Source organism: Aedes aegypti, chromosome 1 (assembly GCF_002204515.2).
Source record: "Aedes aegypti strain LVP_AGWG chromosome 1, AaegL5.0 Primary Assembly, whole genome shotgun sequence".
NCBI classification, from domain to species: Eukaryota; Metazoa; Arthropoda; class Insecta; order Diptera; family Culicidae; genus Aedes; species Aedes aegypti.
Window position 1 is genome coordinate 102879369 of NC_035107.1, and position 19805 is coordinate 102899173.

The following is a 19805-nucleotide window of genomic DNA, read 5'->3' on the forward strand; positions in this document are numbered from 1 at the left end:
GTACCGACGCCCGCCGCAGCATGACCTTCAGAGACTGAAGTAGACGGATGTCGCCACAGCATCGCTCTGCATCTCGAGCAAGTGTAACCGGAATAGGTTTTGCTTGTTAAAACCCTTCTTGGCTGTTGTACTACAGTAAAAGTAACCACCAACTCACAGATGAATCATTGTGCGTTGAACGTAGTCTATGGTACGATTGTTTTGACGAAAGGTGTAGAATTATTCTAGAGGATAAGAACGTGAAACACCATACACAGACCTGTGTTGATGACACATGCACGGAGGTTCAAGGCAATGGGGAGCATTTCTACGTCAGAATGTTGGATAATAGCAGCCAACCAGAACAACACAGCAGTAGTTAAGGATGGTATACGAGTGGAACTCCTCAAGATGAGCCCGGAAAAGTTGGTCGCTTGTCTGAATCGGCTGACAGTAAGAATCTGGGAGATATAACAGCTACAAGAAGAGTATAGCCAAGGGATTTAATACCCTATCTACGGAAAACATAAGAGTCTATCTGTCTGTCCTTTTCCTCTATCTGTAATACTTGGATAGACGTTATCAAGAGCTAGCACACAAGTTACTGGAGAGTAATAGACGGAGAGAGAGATAAGAGATGATATATGATATAGTATGCTCATTAGAAAAAAAAATAATGTCATTAGGCTCCTCGGCTTTCGTATACCAACTCGTAAAACGATAATGATTGACAATCTAACTTAAGACTGGTTGGATAATGTAGGAGTACATGTGATACTGAACATCCAGGTTTGAAAAATACAGCACGAGATGGTTTATACTAGCGAGCTAGATCGTCACAGATTTAAATACATGAATCCTAAAACTACGCATTTGTTACTGATAAGTTCAAATGAGCATTCCAACCCACATTTCAAGTTTTTTTATGCTGATGATGTTGTTCATTGAGGTAGAGCTGATGGTTTTATTAATATTTTTGCAATATCTGTTCTGGATAAATATGTACTTTAGCAAAAACAATTATAGACAGTTCTCTTATAAGACACCACACACCTTTCTTTCACCACTGTTTCCCAATTGTTTTTTATCGAATAAGTCTGACTTTTTTATTTGAATGTAAGTCGTTATATTACCTTATTGTGAACAAAACATATCATATAAGTCTGTTAAAAAACCGTTAGGGATTGTGATTAGTATAATGTGGGCAGAAAGGTCTGGTAGAATACTTTACTGAATATACATATTTATTTTATAACGATTTTTAATGTTATTACAGTCTAACATCACCATGTAATGTTTTCATCTCTGAATCAAAGTACTAATTCACTTCTTTAAAACATAGAGCTGCTAATCATCGTATAAGTGCAGAAAAAAATCTATGTTTTCATTTTTAATCGATAAAAAATATAGCAAAATAATACTAAAATACATAGAAAATCCATCTCAAACTATACGGAATAACATTTTTCTCCCACGACGGATATTTTTGACCCCATACCAACTTTTTCTTGTCTCATTTAGATCTTTCAAATGACAAATGAGTCATCTGTGTACATTCCGGGCCCAGATTTGACCAATCTCCTTTCTTTTGATCGACAAAAACATCAGTATCATCAGTTAGTCAAAAATGCAAAACTGCATTGAAAGCTACTTTTTTCTTTTATGGAACTTTTTCTACGAGGAGGAAAATCTTAGTCTCGGTTTGGAAATAGTCACTTCATTCAAGTCGAGTATTGTTACCTCACTCTGAGACTTAGCATCTCATTTATTCCACAAGTAATGCCGTGGTTATAATTGTTATAGTTTTTTTTTTCCTACAATTAATTGAGTTCTGTTTCAATATACGATCTCGGTGTTAACGAATTTTTAATATTATAAATCTTATTGTGACAAGGGTCCGTATAGCCAAGAAAGTTTAATTTTTCTAATTTTTTTCCTGGTGGGTCGTGAAGAAGACACTAACCGACTGAGTGGGTCGCGCACTCGAAAAGTTAGGGAACCTATTCTCTAGGGATTTATCTAAGAAAATCTCTACAACGATTCCTTCTGAGATTTTTTAAGCAATTTTTTTCAGGAATTTCTTCAGGGATTACTCCAGAACAATTTCTTCATGGGTTCCTCCTAATATAATTCGAGAACTTTTCTCAGGAATTTTTGAAGAGATTTCTCCGGGATTTCTACAAAAGATTTCGATTTTTTCAAGTGCTTCTTTCTAGGGATTCTTTCATGAAATCCTACAGAGATTTCTCCTTTTTTTTCTAGACGTTCCTCTAGGCAAGGATTGCCCCAGAACTCCATACTGGTGTACAGGAATTGTAGTAATTCATACAGATATTTCTTCAGGAATTTATCTAGGTATCTCTAAAAAAAAGAAAAGGAGTGTCTGTAAAAAATCTGGACGAATTCTTTAGATTATTTAAGATGTGAATAGTGATGGAATTCATGGGGAAAATTCTGGAGGAATCTCTAGAGGCATTCTTGGAGGAACCCTCGGAAAAAAATGGTTATTCAGAACAATTCTCTAGACAAAAATCTGTGTTACTACCTGGAGGATTACCTGGAAAATCTTTGGAGTAGATCTTGTAGCGCTTTCGCTGAAGGTATCTCTGAAAGAATTCATGAAAGAAACTCTTGAGGAATTCGTGAAATAATGTACTTGTATAATCCTAAGAGAAAACCTTTCAGCAATTTCCGGTAGAATGCATCGAGCAATCCCTGCAGAAATCCCTGAAGAAATCTCCGGAATCATTCCTGGAGTAACATCAAGAGTACTACCTGAGGAAGAACCTGCAAGTACCCTTGGAGGAATTCATGGTGCAATTTAATAATCCAAAATAATAATTTAAAAAGTTGTAGGAATTCCTGGAGAAATCCTTAGTGGCAACTCTGCAAGAATCCCTGTAGATTTATTTCTGAAAAAAATCCTTCGAGCAGTCTCTAGAAGAATTTCAAAAGAAATCTGTGGAATCCCTGGAAGAATCTATGGATGAATCCCTGTACCCACTGCTGGAGGAAGTCTTGGATGAATCTCATTAAAAATATTGCCGGAGCAATCTATGGAGGAATCACTGGAGGCATTCCTGCAGGAACTCCTCCTCAGTAGAGATTTTCCTGGAGGAACCTTTGGAATAATCATTGGTGAAATTCTGGAGGAATTCCTAGTAGAATTGCTAGATGAATTACTAAGGTCCTGGAGCTCTATTTGAGCCGGTCTGAAAGCAACTGATTGCGATTGAAAATTCTTCTTTGAGAAATCTGTTGCAAAATTCTTTTCCGACTCCAATGTTATTATTTGATAGATCAAGACGAATGAACAGTTTATTTTCTTTTGTACTGCACAACTTTCTATGGCTGTTCGCAAGTTCGACGAATCAACAGGATTGATTGCATGAATATGTTTCTACAATATGTTTGCTAGTAGTTCGTGCACATACTACACAGTTCTCGCGAACATTCGTGCACAAATGTTCATGCATTGCACGCACTGTGTAATCACAGCTTTAAGATTAACAATCAGAACTCCAAGTCTGAAAAACTTCCTGTAAGAGATGGTGTCCCTTAAGGCAGCATTTTGGGACCAAAATTATACAATATTTTCACATCTGATGTTCCTGAGTCACTTCACTTTTTTTTGTGGATTACATAGGCCTCTCCGTCGAAGAATGTGCGTGTCATCTGTAGTAGATTGCAAAAAAGTTTGGATATATTTTCTTCATACTTGCGAAAATGGATGATACCTCCGAATGCTTCCAAAACTCAACTTATAATATTACCACATGAACCTAAAGCTTATTATTTAAAACCTTCAAGTAGATATGTTTTCACGATAAGAGAGGTTCCAATAAGTTTGAGTTTGTAGGACCCATGCTAGATACAAATTTAACGATTAGATATAAAAGACGTCAAAAATGCTTTCATTTTCATTTAACGGAAAATCGATACTGCTTCTTGACTCCTGGCGATCTACCATTCGAATTAAAGCTCCAAACCATTTCCATTGGAGACCGACATTTTCATCCCATCCTGGTTGGTCCTTCACAGTCATCGTCGTCGTCGTCTTCCCCATCCCGGACACATCGTTGTGATTCATATCCACTTTTCCGCTCCACTCACATTCACTCTTACTCTCAAAAGTCATCGCTCCAGTATGTTAGGGCAAATGGATCATTTGTGGAGCACCTTAGGGAAAACAGCTAAAATATTCTGATGAAATAATGAAATATGTGTTTGTAACGTATCAGTCGATAGATTTCAGATCCTTTGATCATTCAAATGATTCCACTATTGGAGCATTTACCCTAGTTAGATACGGGTCCCAGAGTCAGAACGACCGTCACGTTTCGGTTTCTCGTTGGTGGGCGTTCCCCGGTCCTATAAATCAAGTTCAAGAGACTCTCCTTACATTGCGTATCCGTATTATATACATTTGTATCCTTTTCCCTGACACTGCGAAGGGTTCCTATACGTGGCATCAAGATCATCACTACGATATATGTTTGGTGGTTTGCCATTTGCTGCAGTCTTTAGGGAGAGTCTCCCCTTGGGGCGGATGGCCGCAGGCCAGGTTACAAGAAACGAGGCCAATATGGCAATCGGAATTGACCACTTCCACCAACTTCTCCGTTTTCACCACTTGAACATAAACAGTAGAAAGTCAGTTTCCATCAAATGAGTTTCTCATTCTTGGTGGCGAACAGTTGTGCGTAACAATCCGTCACTAATTAAGTGTTTGCGTTGTTGGTGCAGGACTCGTATGAATTATTGAGCACTTCCTAGCCTTGGCACCCCCATCGCGATCGATTTCGAGTGTGTTGATTAAGTATAAGCTATCACGGACGGTCTGGAGTGGTCAGACTGCTTTGCAATCTGGTGTGCTTATGGTAACATATTAGAAACATATACGCAACACTTTACTGGGTGCCTAACTTCCAAGTCTTAAAGGATTTTGCAGATTTATAGGCGACAGTCACTGGAAAGTAATTGCTTGACGCGGAGTCAGTTTGGATGTGCTCTTAACACTGATGACACTGTCTGTCTCATAACATTTTCTCTATGGTTTCGCATTATGCGTTCATGGAACAGCTCACTCAACCCAGAAATCCTTTGCAAAAGTTTTTCTGCCCTGATTTCTCCATCTACAAAACTATACTAACTAAAGCAATCATACCAATCGACGTAGAAACACCTGGCCGTTCGCAATTAGCTATGCATAAATCATCAAATTCCTCCAAAATTTATCCGCAACCCGGCGATTATAGCAATAAACATACAACTCGTGCATCGAGCGTGTAAATTTTCGCATAAATTCCTGGCCGTTTTGCTTAAACAGTTGCAAAATTATAGTGATTAGCAGTGATTTCACTTTCGATCTACAATTTTTCAGGGTGGACCTCATGGCTCATATAGTTACCACCGCCAGTATAGAGGTTGCTTTAGCTTGGATGGAAGCTGACGAAGAGCTGTCAATCAAGGAGTGCATCACCTCAAGCAGCACACTCTGGACTGGAGTCGACTTCCCTATCCCCTCAACCAAAGTGAAAAATAACATATTTAAAATCAATGCCCGATAGCTGATGGCTGGTTTTGGCCTCGTGTGCAGCGCAGCTCTGCAAATATAACTCAATAAATTTTAAAACCAGAAGTTATCGCAGCCCATTTGGGGCCCTGCAGGTGAAGAAACCCATTGCTTTGGATATGGTGGCTGACGGAGGGCTTGAAAAGCTGAAAATTATTGTACTCAAGCGACCGCTGATCACCGGTTGTCAATTGTTTCGAATGTGAAAATTATAACGCTTGCCGCGCACAAGTCTGCTCGGAACTCGGGGAGTCTCGCGCAAGTGAAATATGGCCTCGGTTTGGATTCTCGGATGGATCTCGCGAACGGCACACAGTGGTTCGAAGGTGAACAAAAATAAAAAAAAAAGTTTGCAAATTGTTCTACTAATATAAAATACCGTGGAAAAGTTTGGGTTCACCCCCTAAAAGCATACAAGTTTTTTGTCCATATCTCTATAATTACACGTCCTTCTAAAACTCTCCATAGCGCATTCAAAGGACAATGAGTTATTCTTACTTCGTAGATATTTTTTTCCAATTTTTTAAATTTGGTTCGCAAAATTTTTACTTCAAGTTGTGACAAAACACTTAAAAAACATGGCTAATTTTATCAGCATTGGATCGACCAACATTTTAAATGAGTGTGTCATTAGAATCGTAATATTATATTCATTGAAAAGCTCTCACGAAATTTGGGCGAAAAAACATTTTGCTTTTGCTCTCCATGTTAAGAGTGGCTAACAACAGCGTCTGTGCCCCATGTCAGGTTCGGCTGATCATCTTTCTAGAGCTCGAAGGACTCTAAGCTAAATTGTGCACTAGGGCCCTCCGTACAATTAGGGGGAATGGTCCTTCGGAAATCATCGGGAGCACACACATATTCGCCGACGTGCTGATGAACCGCGGATTCGGTATCGTAGTGTTGCACGAAGTGTGTTGGAAGGGATCAATGGTGCGAACGTTTAGAGGTTATCATACCATCTACCAGAGCTGCGGATACACACACGAGCTGGGAACAGCTTTAATAGTGATGGGTGATATGCAGAGGTGCGCGATCAGGTGGTGGCCGATTAATGAGAGAATGTGCAAGTTGAGACTCAAAGGCCGGTTTTTCAACTTCAGCATAATAAACGTGCACAGCCCTCACTCCGGAAGCACTGATGATGACAAAGACGCTTTTAACGCACAGCTCGAACGGGAATGCGTTAGCTGCCCAAGCCACGACGTCAAAATCATGATAGGAAATTTCAACGCTCAGGTTGGCCAGGAGGAGGAGTTCAGACCGACTATTGGAAAGTTCAGCGCCCACCGGCTGGCGAACGAAAATGGCTTACTTACTTAATTATTTGGCTTTACATCAATTATCTTGATAAAGCCTCGCCAACAATATTTCGCCAATTCCCTCGGTTCATGGCCGCTTCTCTCCATCCTCGACTGTGACCCACGCTCTCCAGGTCCTGGTGTACCTGATCAATCCACCTAGCTCGCTGCGCCCCACGCCTTCTTGTTCCGACCGGATTCGTGGCGAACACCATCTTTACAGGGTTGTTGTCCGGCATTCTTGCAACATGCCCTGCCCAGCGTATCCTTCCAGCTTTAGCTACCTTCACGATACTGGGTTCGCCGTAGAGTTGAGCGAGCTCGTGGTTCATCCTTCGCCGCCACACGCCGTTCTCCTGCACGCCGCCGAAGATCGTCCTTAGCACTCGGCGTTCGAAAACCCCAAGAGCTTGCAAGTCCTCCTCGAACATAGTCCACGCCTCATGCCCATAGAGGACTACCGGTCTTATGAGCGTTTTGTACATCGTGCATTTGGTGCGGGGGTGAATCTTTCTTGACCGCAGTTTCTTCTGGAGCCCATAGTAGGCACGACTTCCGCTGATGATGCGCCTTCGTATTTCCCGACTAACATTGTTGTCAGCCGTCAACAAGGATCCGAGGTAGACGAACTCGTCCACCACCTCGAAGGTATCCCCGTCTATCGTAACACTGCTTCCTAGGCGGGTCCTGTCGCGCTCAGTTCCGCCAACCAGCATGTACTTTGTTTTCGACGCATTCACCATTAGCCCGACTCTTGTTGCTTCGCGTTTCAGGCGGGTGAACAAATCTGCCACCGTTTCAAATTTTCTCCCAATAATATCCATGTCGTCCGCGAAGCAAACAAATTGTCCGGATCTCGTGAAAATCGTGCCTCGACTGTTAAGTCCGGCTCTCCGCATGACACCTTCAAGCGCAATATTGAACAACAGGCACGAAAGTCCGTCGCCCTGTCGTAGTCCCCGCCGAGACTCGAACGAACTGGAGTGTTCGCCCGAGATCTTCACGCAGTTTTGCACACCGTCCATCGTTGCTCTGATCAATCTTGTGAGCTTCCCGGGAAAGCTGTTCTCGTCCATGATTTTCCATAGCTCTATGCGGTCGATACTATCGTATGCCGCCTTGAAATCGATGAACAAATGGTGCGTAGGGACCTGGTACTCACGGCATTTCTGGAGGATTTGCCGCACGGAAAAGATCTGGTCCGTTGTCGAGCGGCCGTCGATGAAACCTGCTTGATAACTTCCCACGAACTCGTTTGCTATAGGTGATAGACGACGGAAGAGAATCTGGGATAGCACTTTATAGGCGGCGTTTAGGATGGTGATTGCACGATAATTTTCACACTCCAGTTTGTCGCCCTTTTTGTAGATAGGGCATATAACGCCTTGCTTCCACTCCTCCGGTAGCTGTTCCGTTTCCCAGATTCTGACTATCAGCCGATGCAGACAAGCGGCCAACCTGTCCGGGCCCATCTTGATGAGTTCGGCTCCGATACCATCCTTTCCAGCGGCTTTGTTGTTCTTGAGCTGTTGAATGGCATCCTTAACTTCCCCCATCGTGGGAGCTGGTTGATTTCCGCTATCCGCTGTGCTGACGTAGCCATCGCCTTCGCTGTCCTGACCTTCTGTGCCTGTGTTCTCTACGCCATTCAGGTGTTCATCGTAGTGCTGCTTCCACCTTTCGATCACCTCGCGTCCGTCCGTCAAGATGCTCCCATCCTTATCCCGGCACATCTCAGCTCGCGGCACGAAGCCTTTGCGGGATGTGTTGAGCTTCTGATAGAACTTCCGCGTTTCTTGAGAACGGTACAGCAACTCCATCTCTTGGCATTCCACCTCTTCCAGGCGGCGCTTTTTGTCCTGGAATAGGCGGGTTTGCTGTTTCCGCTTCAGTCTGTATCGTTCCACGTTTTGCCGCGTACCATGCTGCAGCATTGCAGCCCGCGCTGCATTCTTCTCCTCTAAAACCTCTTGGCACTCCTCGTCGAACCAATCGTTTCTTGAGCTCCGTTCCACATATCCGACAACGCTTTCGGCAGCGTCGTTAATGGCTGCTTTGACTGTCCTCCAGCAGTCCTCAAGAGGGGCCCTATCGAGCACGCCCTCATCCGGCAACGCTGCCTCAAGATGCTGCGCGTACGCATTGGCGACATCCGGTTGTTTCAGCCGCTCGAGATTGTACCGGGGCGGGCGTCGGTACCGTACATTGTTGATGACGGATAGTTTTGGGCGCAGTTTCACCATCACCAGGTAGTGGTCGGAGTCAATGTTGGCGCCACGATAGGTTCTGACGTCGGTTATGTCGGAGAAGTGCCGTCCATCGATCAAAACGTGGTCGATTTGCGATTCTGTCTGCTGAGGTGATCTCCAGGTGTACCGATACGGGAGGCTGTGCTGGAAATAGGTGCTACGAATGGCCATGTTCTTGGAGGCGGCAAAATCTATCAGTCGTAGGCCGTTCTCGTTCGACAGCCGGTGGGCGCTGAACTTTCCAATCGTCGGTCTGAACTCCTCCTCCTGGCCAACCTGAGCGTTCAAATCTCCTATGATGATCTTGACGTCGTGGCTTGGGCAGCGGTCGTACTCGCGTTCGAGCTGCGCGTAAAATGCGTCCTTGTCATCATCAGTGCTTCCGGAGTTATGCTGAAGTTAAAGAATCGGCCTTTGATTCTTAACTTGCACATTCGTTCATTGATCGGCCACCACCCGATCACGCGCCTTTGCATGTCACCCATCACTATAAAAGCTGTTCCCAGCTCGCGTGTGTTGCCGCAGCTCTGGTAGATGGTATGATTACCTCTAAACGTTCGCACCAATGCTCCTGTCCAGCACACCTCCTGCAGCGCTACGATGTCGAAACCGCGGGTCTTCAGTACATCGGAGAGTATGCGAGTACTTCCAATGAAGTTGAGAGATTTGCAGTTCCACGTACCGAGTTTCCAATCGCTAGTCCATTTTCGTCGCTGTGGTCTTTGCCGATTGTTCCGGTCCGTATTCTCTCGTTGACGTTCCTGTGCTGATGTGTTTTTACGGCTGGCTCGCAGGGCCTGACACCAACCCCCTAGATTTCCGGAGGACCATTCCCCCTAAATGTTCGGAGGGCCATAGTGCGCAGTTTAGCTTAGAGTCCTTCTCTGGCACTCGGACGATGATCAGCCGCCCCTGACATGGGGAACAGACGCTGTTGTGAGCCGCTCCTAACGTGGAGTACAGACGCTCCAGGTTTGCAAAAGCAAACCCCCCCTTCCCTGTCAGCATACGACCAAAGTTCCCACTGGGGGTTGGTTACCCGATCTTCCCCAAGGTTACTCGTACCCCGGCCAGTACCACGAGGAGGTAGGGATAGGAGTTGCTGGGCAAGAGGCTAAGGACCGCACAAAGGGGTCTATTTTATTCCTGCAGGTACGCGAGGTACCAATGGTACGCCATGCCCAGCCATTTACCGCGCCAAAAATGGCGCGAAAATGGCTTACGACTATCTAATTTCCCCACCTCCCAGAATATGGCCATTCGTAGCTCCTACTGCCAGCACAGCCTTCCATAACGATACACCAGGAGATCGCCATAGCAAACAGAATCACAAATTGACCACATTTTGAACGGCACTTCTCCGACATTATCGACGCCAGGACCAAAACTCTCCGTCGTTAACAACGTACGGTACTGACGGCTGCCCCGGTTTGATCTAGTGCAGCTTAGGCAACCGGATATCGCAACTGCGTACGCGCAGCACATTGAGGCTACATTACTGGAAGAGGGTGAGCCGGATGAAGCACCTGTTGAGGACTGCTGGAGAACTTTGAAAGCAGCCATCAACAATGCAGCTAAGAATAACGTCGGGTACGTGGGACGGAGTTGACGGAACGATTGGTTCGACGAGGAATGTAGGTAGATTGTGGAGGAGAAGAATGCAGCAAGGGACCCGGCAGAACGTGGAAAGTTATAAACGGAAACGGCAACAGCAGACCCGCCTCTTGGGAGAATAAACGCCGCCTGAAGGAGACGAAGTGCGAGGAGATGGAACAGCTGTACCGGTTTCAAGAAACACGTAAGTTCTACTAGAAGCTCAACGCATCCCGCAACAGCTTCGTGCTGCGAACCGAGATGTGCAGGGATAGGGATGAGAGCATTTTGACGGACGAGCGTGAGTTGATCGAAAGGTGGAACCAGCACTTCGACGCACACCTGAATGGCGCTGTGAGCACAGGCAATGAAGGACGGGACAACGGAGGAAGTGCTTTCGTCAGTCTGCGGGTGATGGAAACCAACAAGCTCCCACTTTGAGGGAGGTTAAAGATGCCATGCACCAGCTCAAGAACAATAAAGCTGCTGGTAAGGATAGTATCAGAGCTGAACTCATAAAGATGGTTCCAGAGATGCTGGCCATTTGGCTGCCCTGCCTGATAGGTACAATCTGGGAAACAGAACAGCTACCGGAGAAGTGGAAGGAAGGAGTGATGTGCCCCAGCTACAAGAAAGGCGACAAGTTAGATTGTGAGAACAACGAAGCTCTCTTGTTATTCCGGTGGGTAGGAGTTACCAGTCCACAACTGATTTATCAGTTCAAGTAGGATTAGATTTCCATGTCCTTCAAGTTTTTTCATCGATGGATAACCAACGTCGTCATGGCCTGCATATTTCCCACTACTGCGACTCAGAGCATACTGCAACTCTTTAACCCGTAGGCTACGGGGCTGACAACCAAAATTCAAATTGCTCGTATTTGAGCATAACTCCATACTTTTCAGTGAAATTTTGAGGATTGCTTCACTAATAGTTGTAGTTTTATGAGTGAGGGGAAAGTATAGATTCAGAGTATTGTGGACAAAGTTATTCCAGAACATCTCTGGATCTGGTAGGGTAAAAATCACATAAACTTTCTTTTAGAACTCATTTATCATTTGGAAACGAAATGTTTTCATACAAAAAGTGAATAGACCCGTTGTTTGTAATAAGATACGGTCTTCTTCTTCTTCTTTCTGGCGTTACGTCCCCACTGGGACAGAGCCTGCTTCTCAGATTAGTGTTCTTATGAGCACTTCCACAGTTATTAACTGAGAGCTTACTATGCCAATGACCATTTTTGCATGTGTATATCCGTGTGGCAGGTACGAAAATACTCTATGCCCTTGGAAGTCGAGAAAATTTCCAACCCGAAAATGATCCTCGACCGGTGGGATTCGAGCCCACGACCCTCAGCTTGGTCTTGCTGAATAGCTGCGCGTTTACCGCTACGGCTATCTGGGCCCCCTGTTACGGTGCAGCAGGATATTAAGAAAAAATAAAATTAACCTAGAATAATGCTAAGGCCTCCAAAACATTCTGAAGTTTTGATCATAATCTACACAGGTTCATAAATTGTTTTAAGCGAGTGACCACTAAACGTGGGTTTACAGCACTCATTTAGCCTTAACAGACGTGTTCACAAATTTTGACAAGATATTGGATATTGGAAGTCATCCAAATCAACCTGGAGTTCAGGTCATTTTGATCTATCAAATCTACTACAGTTTAAACTCACCCAATTCCCGTGAAACTTTCTCGTTCCTATCCATAAAGCTTCATATGACTCGGAAAGTTTACTGCTATGAATATTGAACATCTTAAGGTCTTCAGAACATACTGAAGTTTTGGGCATTAATTTCTATATGCAGTTTGACTTTTTATTCAAACAAAATGTTTTCAATATACCGTTTTGTCTCAAATTCCAAACAGACTCATATTCCGAACACTCGGTTTTTGTATGGCGATGTGGTTGAAATGTTTCGCTGAAATATGTCATCAAATTACTAGGAAATGGCAGTCAATTACAATTCAATTTAATCATCTACAAATCTACTTCATACCTCGGAAGTAGTGAGTTCGAGGCCAGTATAACTAGCTTATATAAATTCATTTGCGAAATTATTCATTCGAATGCGATTTATTCGTGCTGTTCGGAATTTGAATCAAGGTGTTCGGAATATGAGACAGAATGAACACAGTGTTCGGCATTTGAATCAAAATGATGTTCTATACTTTCACCTTAAATCATCCAACACCTAACAGTTGGACTTTGTGAAGAAATTAAAATTTTCACAAATACGAGCAAATTTATGCGCACCAGATAAATTTGAAGTCACTGTTGGCCTTAAGTGTTCGGAATATGAGTCAAAACGGTATCCATACTTGATTGCAAATCTCCGTTAGAGTTAAAAAAAATGTTCCAGACGTGACATGATTTGACATGATATTGGCTGAAATCGATGCCCACAACTTCAGTATGTTCTGAAGACCTTAAGATGTTCAATATTCATAGCAGTACACTTTCCGAGTCATATAAAGCTTTATGGATAGGAACGAGAAAGTTTCACGGGAATTGGGTGAGTATTAACTGTAGTAGATTTGATTTATCAAAAAGACTTGAACACCAGGTTGATTTGGATGACTTCCAATATCCAATATCATGTCAAAACTTGTGAACACGTCTTAAACATTTTTTGAATTCTAACGGAGATTTGTGAGCAAGTATGGATATATTGAAAATATTTTGTTTGAATAATAAGTCAAGCTACATATAGAAATTGACGCCCTCAACTTCAGTATGTTCTGAAGAACTTCAGATTATCAATATTCATAGCAGTACACTTTCCGGTTCATATGAAGCTTTATGGATAGGAACGAGAAAGTTTCAAGGGAATTGGGTGAGTTTAAACTGTAGTAGATTTGATAGATCAAAATGACCTGAACTCCAGGTTGATTTGGATGACTTCCAATATCCAATATCTTGTCAAAATTTGTGAATACGTCTGTTAAGGCTAAATGAGTGCTGTAAACCACTAAACGTGGACATCACTCGCTTAAAATAATTTATGAACCTGTGTTGATTATGATCCAAACTTCAGAATGTTTTGGAGGCCTTAGCATTATTCTAGGTTAATTTTATTTTTTCTTAATATCCTGCTGCACCGTAACTTATTACAAACAACGGGTCTATTCACTTTTTGTATGAAAAAATTTCGTTTCCAAATGATAAATGAGTTCTAAAAGGAAGTTTATGTGATTTTACCCTACCTGACCCAGAGATGTTCTGGAATAACTTTGTCCACAATACTCTGAATCTATACTTTCCACACTCACTCATGAAACTGCAACTATTAGTGTAGCAATCCTCAAAATATCACTGAAAAATATGGAGTTATGCTCAAATACGAGCAATTTGAATTTTGATTGTCAGCCCCGTAGCCTACGGGTTAAATGAGAAAGTATGATTAATGGCAAGTTGCGCACTACCATAGAGTACAGTGAAACTGTTTATGTCGTTGGCAGTCGCACCGGATTGGCAGACGAAGACCGGGTCATAGGACTCAAATGCTGGGATTTTGGCGAATCATTTTCCCAGGCCGTCGACAATGGTCTCTGGGTCGTGCTGTTCCCATCAATATCGAGGGTGGGTTGAGTGACGGCTCTTTTTCCGTTGAGAGCGTTAACCTTGACTCATTGGTCAGCGGTTGATTGTATTGCGTTGAGGTTATCCAGGAACTTCTACCAACAGGCTCGTTTAGTGTCTAGGATGGCTTGTCAACAAGTGTTGCATTCGTTGTGATACCGATTAAGGATTACGTTTTGGATGATCAGCCATCCTTATCACGGCGCGAGGAGCCTTTCTACGTGCCTTGATCACTTTTTTGATCTCTGGGTCCACCAACGAAGAGCTTTTCGGCTTGCTATGAGTTATCGGGATCGAAACGGCTGCTGCTTGCATGAGATTGTCGGTAAATTCTGCCATGTTACTCGGGTGGCGAGTGCGGGGAAATGCACTGACGCTGTTTTTATTGACAGTCCAATCTGCCTGATCATATAGCCAGCGAGGATGCCTGGTTGTGATGGGACCCTCCACGGCTAACGAGATTTGAAAAAGATGGTTGACTTCTTGAAGGTCCAGGATTCAAAGGGGGTCGCTGCTTGTGAGTCCGGTATCGGTATTCGGTATCGCTCTCGGTGAACGAAAAAGACAGAGTTCTACTAAGTTGGACCCATCAAATGCAGGGTTGTCCCAACGGCAGGAAAAAAGGGGGTTGCAAGTGACGATAATTAGAGGGTTGGGTTGCTTGAACAAAGTGCTTGGATGATTCTGTTGTCGAAGGTAGCTTTACTTCCCACGTTGTCCTTAAGGGGTAGCGGGTAGAGCCCGATGCGTACGGAGAGCTTGGAGGCCTTGACCTCCCACCTCGTCCGGAGTGAAAGCGCCGACGGTGGAGAGTGGTGCTAAGAGAGCATCAGATGAGCTTATGACAGTGTGGGGCTTACCAGCCGAGTTGGGGTGCCCGTGGTGCCCAAGTTCCTCTACGGAAAAGGTAGATGTGACTTGACTTCCCGCGTTGTCCATTGGGGTGGGGAGTAAAGCCCGCTACGTCCCGATTGCTTGTAAATCTTGACTTCCCTCGTCGTCCAGGGAGGTACACTCGGAAACTTGGTTTCCCTCTTCCAGATCTTCCCCTAGCGCTAAAGGTTGTCCGCTAGTTCTCTGGCTACCAGGGGTTTTAGCTGGGAAGCGTACAAAGTGGAACGGTGTGGAAGGCAAAACTAGGGGTGTCAGGCTTGGGTGGTTGGAGTGGTGGTGAGGAAATAGAGGAAGAAGGATGATGGACTTACCATTTCTTAGGAATTGTCGCCGGACCATCAGGCGCCTTTTTTTGCTTGTTGCTATTTTTCTGCTGTTGGAACAGCATTTTTTGGAACAGATAGAGGTTCTAGATAACTCGTTCATAGTTCCGCTCCCATTTGGAATGGAAACTCTGATACGGGGCGGTTTTGGCGTTTGCGATTAGGCTAGATTTTTCATCGCTTGGGGTGAATAACATTCGGTGTTAACGCTACGTTCAGAAGAGGCTCTGTCGGAATCTGAGAATACGTTTTCCAAAGGGGCGTCTTGGAGTGGATTCACTTCTGCTGCCTTGGAGTCTAGGGATTGTAGAGACTGCGCTATGGCAGGGTAGGAGTTAATCGGCAAATCCGAGATGGTTGATGGCGCAGAGGATGTAGTGTTGGTATTGTTGGAAGCAGGCAGTACTGCAGATGTGGCAATTTTAATGGGTTCTGTAGGGTTTGGAAAGCTAGCCGTAGGCATGACAGCCTTGAGAAGAACAGAAACCTGTTCAGTAAGTAACTAAATTTGTTTCGCCTGTTCAGTGACGATGGATTTTAGCTGTTCGATTTCATAGTTAGTTGCTGCCAGGGGAGCAGAACGGATAGCCAGCGTTACTCGAAAATTGGTAATTTCAGCATCTTTGGCGTCAACGACGGATGCATGTTGCTCGGTTCTACCATTGGGTTGTTGATTTAATTATGTGGAAGCAGGACCAACTACAGAGACGAAGGATCTTCCGTTTCGGTTCTGCTAGACTATTCTGCGAGCGGCAGGGTAGTGTAGTGTACCTTCTAGATTGTATCCTTGCAAATATCGAAATAATATCGATCACTCGTCAGTAGGCATGGTAAAGGTCAATGCTGACAATCCCCTGACCATGTTATTGTTCATCATATAAAAAATCGATCAACCATTGTATCATTCTCTTTATTCGCTCACTCCTCGAGCATACAACATCAGCACGGAATAAACAGTAAGTAGAATCCTAAACCAGTGTTTAAACCCAACCCACGTGGTCCGAAAAGATAGTAGGTAGGAGATGCCCTGGTCGACCTTAACCTTCTGAATCGCATTCTCGAACTGCCACTAGGGGTAGAAACGTCTCGATATTTTGTGAACTTTATTATTGTAAGTTTTGCAAAAACTTCCGGGAAAGCTCGACCAAATCTTTCTGCAACAAATGGCCTCTGCAACTGGCAGCCTAATCTCCGCCACCTTGGTGTTCTGTGGGCCCTTTTCTGAGGTGGATGTCTTTACTGGCTACGTCGATGTCACACTGCTCTTTAAGGGCAGCAGAGACCTCCGCTGCATCGGTGATTTCATCCAAATTTTATCACTAGAGAGTTGCTTCTGCAGTCAAGGATCTCACATCAACCTTGCACAGTTAAAAATTATGAAGATTACACGTCATGTAAACTTCATTTATGCGATGTAAACATGACGTCATGTAAATTTAATTCTGAAATCATGTAAAAATGTGTTATATGTCATGTAACCACAGAGGATCCTGCTGGATTACATCATATATAATTAAAGTTTACATGACATATCATGTAAATATCCATGATACTCCACGCTCCAATTATGTGCATTATATGTCTCAGAAATTTACACGTTTCGTTCGAACTGTGTGTCGCTAGTTGCTAAAAGGCTTGTGCTTGGCATCTTTTTTTAAGTTTAGGATCATTTCACCAAATCTAGTCAACCTTATGCGCCCAATTGCGATAACTTTTCCGTGCTTCGCATCCCCTTCAGAGCCTCGGCGTATTTCATCTCCTCCGTTTTGATAGCGAGGGCCTCGACTAATTTCCTACGTGTCACTGTCTTCGGATTAGGCAACTTAGACTTATCCTTGGTCACCGTTTCCAGGTTTCTCTTTACTTTCCTCTTTCTAACTTGTATCCATGGGTTCCTATTGCTTTGCGCTTGTGGTTCCTGTGGAAGCGCTGCCTGGTTCGGGCTATCCCGTGACTCCTTTTTCTTTGCATTAGACGTAGTGTTGGCCTCTCCACTGATGCCATTTCCTCTTGATCACAGAACAAGGCCCGTGTAAGCTTTTTCACTCTGGAGGATGGCCGCGTTGGTTACTTTTCCCTTGGAAACCATGCGTCTTTTCGCAACATGTGCTTTCTTGGAAGGTCCCTTCTTACGCAGCGCATGTCGAATAATATCATCTGATAAATTCGCGTTGATTGTGCTACTTTTCCCCGAATGTCGGTTCCCCGAACGCCAGTTCCCCGAATGACCTGTTTCCCCGAAATGTGTAGCAGTACAAATAGGTGCTATAAAATTTTTCAGAGGCAGGATGGTAAATTAGAAGAACGATAATAAAACAAAAGAAGGAGGTATTTGTTTATTCGAAACTTTACACATGTTGCTAAAAATGCTAAGGACGGTAAAACTCATAAGAACCGCCATTCAAATAAAGAAGGGTGCATATCAGATGACCAGTACGTTCACCCCCCTGATATGTATACAGTTAGGACAAATATGAGTGCCAAAAACTTTTCGGGGAAGTGGGCCATTCGGAGAAACGGGATATTCGGGGAACTGGCATTCGGGGAACTGGCGTTCGGGGAAACGACATTCGGGGAAAAGTAGCACAACCATTCGCGTTACCTGTAGAGGAAAACACCTCTGTCTGGCCCTACTAAGTGTCTTTTCTGTCTTGTGCCTAGATTTCAAAGTGGTACTTTTCAGGTCTGTTTTGGGAGTTGGCACAATAATATTTAAATATCTCAATCGAATTGCTCTGGATTTCTCAATCTCTATTTCTGTTGGATGATCCGAATTTCATGCAAGTCAGGGATTCTGAGTGAAACTAGCAACGATGCTGTTGTATCAGATCTCGTATAAGACACAGAATACAAGTGTATCGGAAGCGCGTTGAAACACAATTGAGCTATATTCTTCAATTCTACACTTCAATTCTCAATTTTTAGGGAATACAACTTTTCTACACTACTTCTTCTTCTTGGCATTACGTCCTCACTAGGACAGAGCATGCTTTTCAGCTTAGTGTTCAATGAGCACTACCACAGTTATTAATTGAGAGCTTTCTTTGCCAAATTGTCATTTTCGTATTCATTGGGGTAGCTAGGATTTTTTTTCTGGAGGGAGCCTAGGGGGGGCCTAGCAAGTTCTTGTTTAATATATTACGTCAAAATAATCGCGATTTTCACAAATTTCGTAGTTTGCATAGATTTGTGTTGATTTATTTGCTTGTGATTTTTTCTCATGTCGCTACCATTAGTGATATTTGCAAATCTAAACTTTTACTAGAAAAATATCAATTTTTTGTCTAATCCAGTGAAAAAATCCTTCAAGAATTCTTTCAAAGAGCTCAGGAGGAATATTCCTTGTGATTCTTCATTGAAATATTCAGTTATTCAACCATGTGCTTTCAAGAGATTCCTCTGAGAAATCATAAAATCTTTCCGAACCTTTGCAGTGCTTTCTCCAAGAACTCCTTTACCAGTTTTCACCGAGCTCCTCCTGAGATTCCCACAAAAAATCATTCCCGGGGTTAGTAGTTATTATTCAATAGATTTTTCCTGGAGTTTCCTCAGGCTTTCTGATCTTACTAACAAATTTCTCAAAAAAGGCTATCAAACACCTTAGAAAAATATGTTAAAGAATCCCACCAGAGAATGATTTTGAAATTCTTTCATACATTTTTCCAAGAAGATCTTCTACGAACTATAACATATAAGTTCATATTGTTAGTTTAAAACTACTGGATGAGTTGGTCATTAATAATTTGTTTAGGATTTTCCGGAATTGCTGAAGGTTTGTCCAAAAAATAATCAACAAAATTCTAGGATTGTCACATAAATTGTCTTCAAGAACACCAAGCATGGAATTATTCCACAAATTCTTCAGCGTATTTGCCTTAAAATTCTCTTCAGCTTCATACAATAAATCTTTCAGAAAATCTATCGAAAACCTTTCACGGATTGCATGAAAAATTCACAGCAAAAATTATCCAGGACTTCCTGCCAAAAAGAAAACATTAAATGATTGTTCTAAGGATACCTTCTAATATCTCACAAGAATTTCATACGCAATCAGACAGAATTAAAGTGGGAAAATGTTCTTAGCGATTTCGCAGAAATGTTCTCCGCAGATCTTTTTTCTTCATTTTTTTTTGCACAGATATTACTTCAAGTGTTTCTTTAGTTTACCTTAAAACCATTTTGACTTTTCTCTCCGCATTCCTTCAAAACTTTATCGTAAGTGATGAAAATTTCTCCAAATATAACTAACCAGGAAAATTTTAAAACATTCAAACATTCGCATAAATACTTGTTTTTTAATTATGA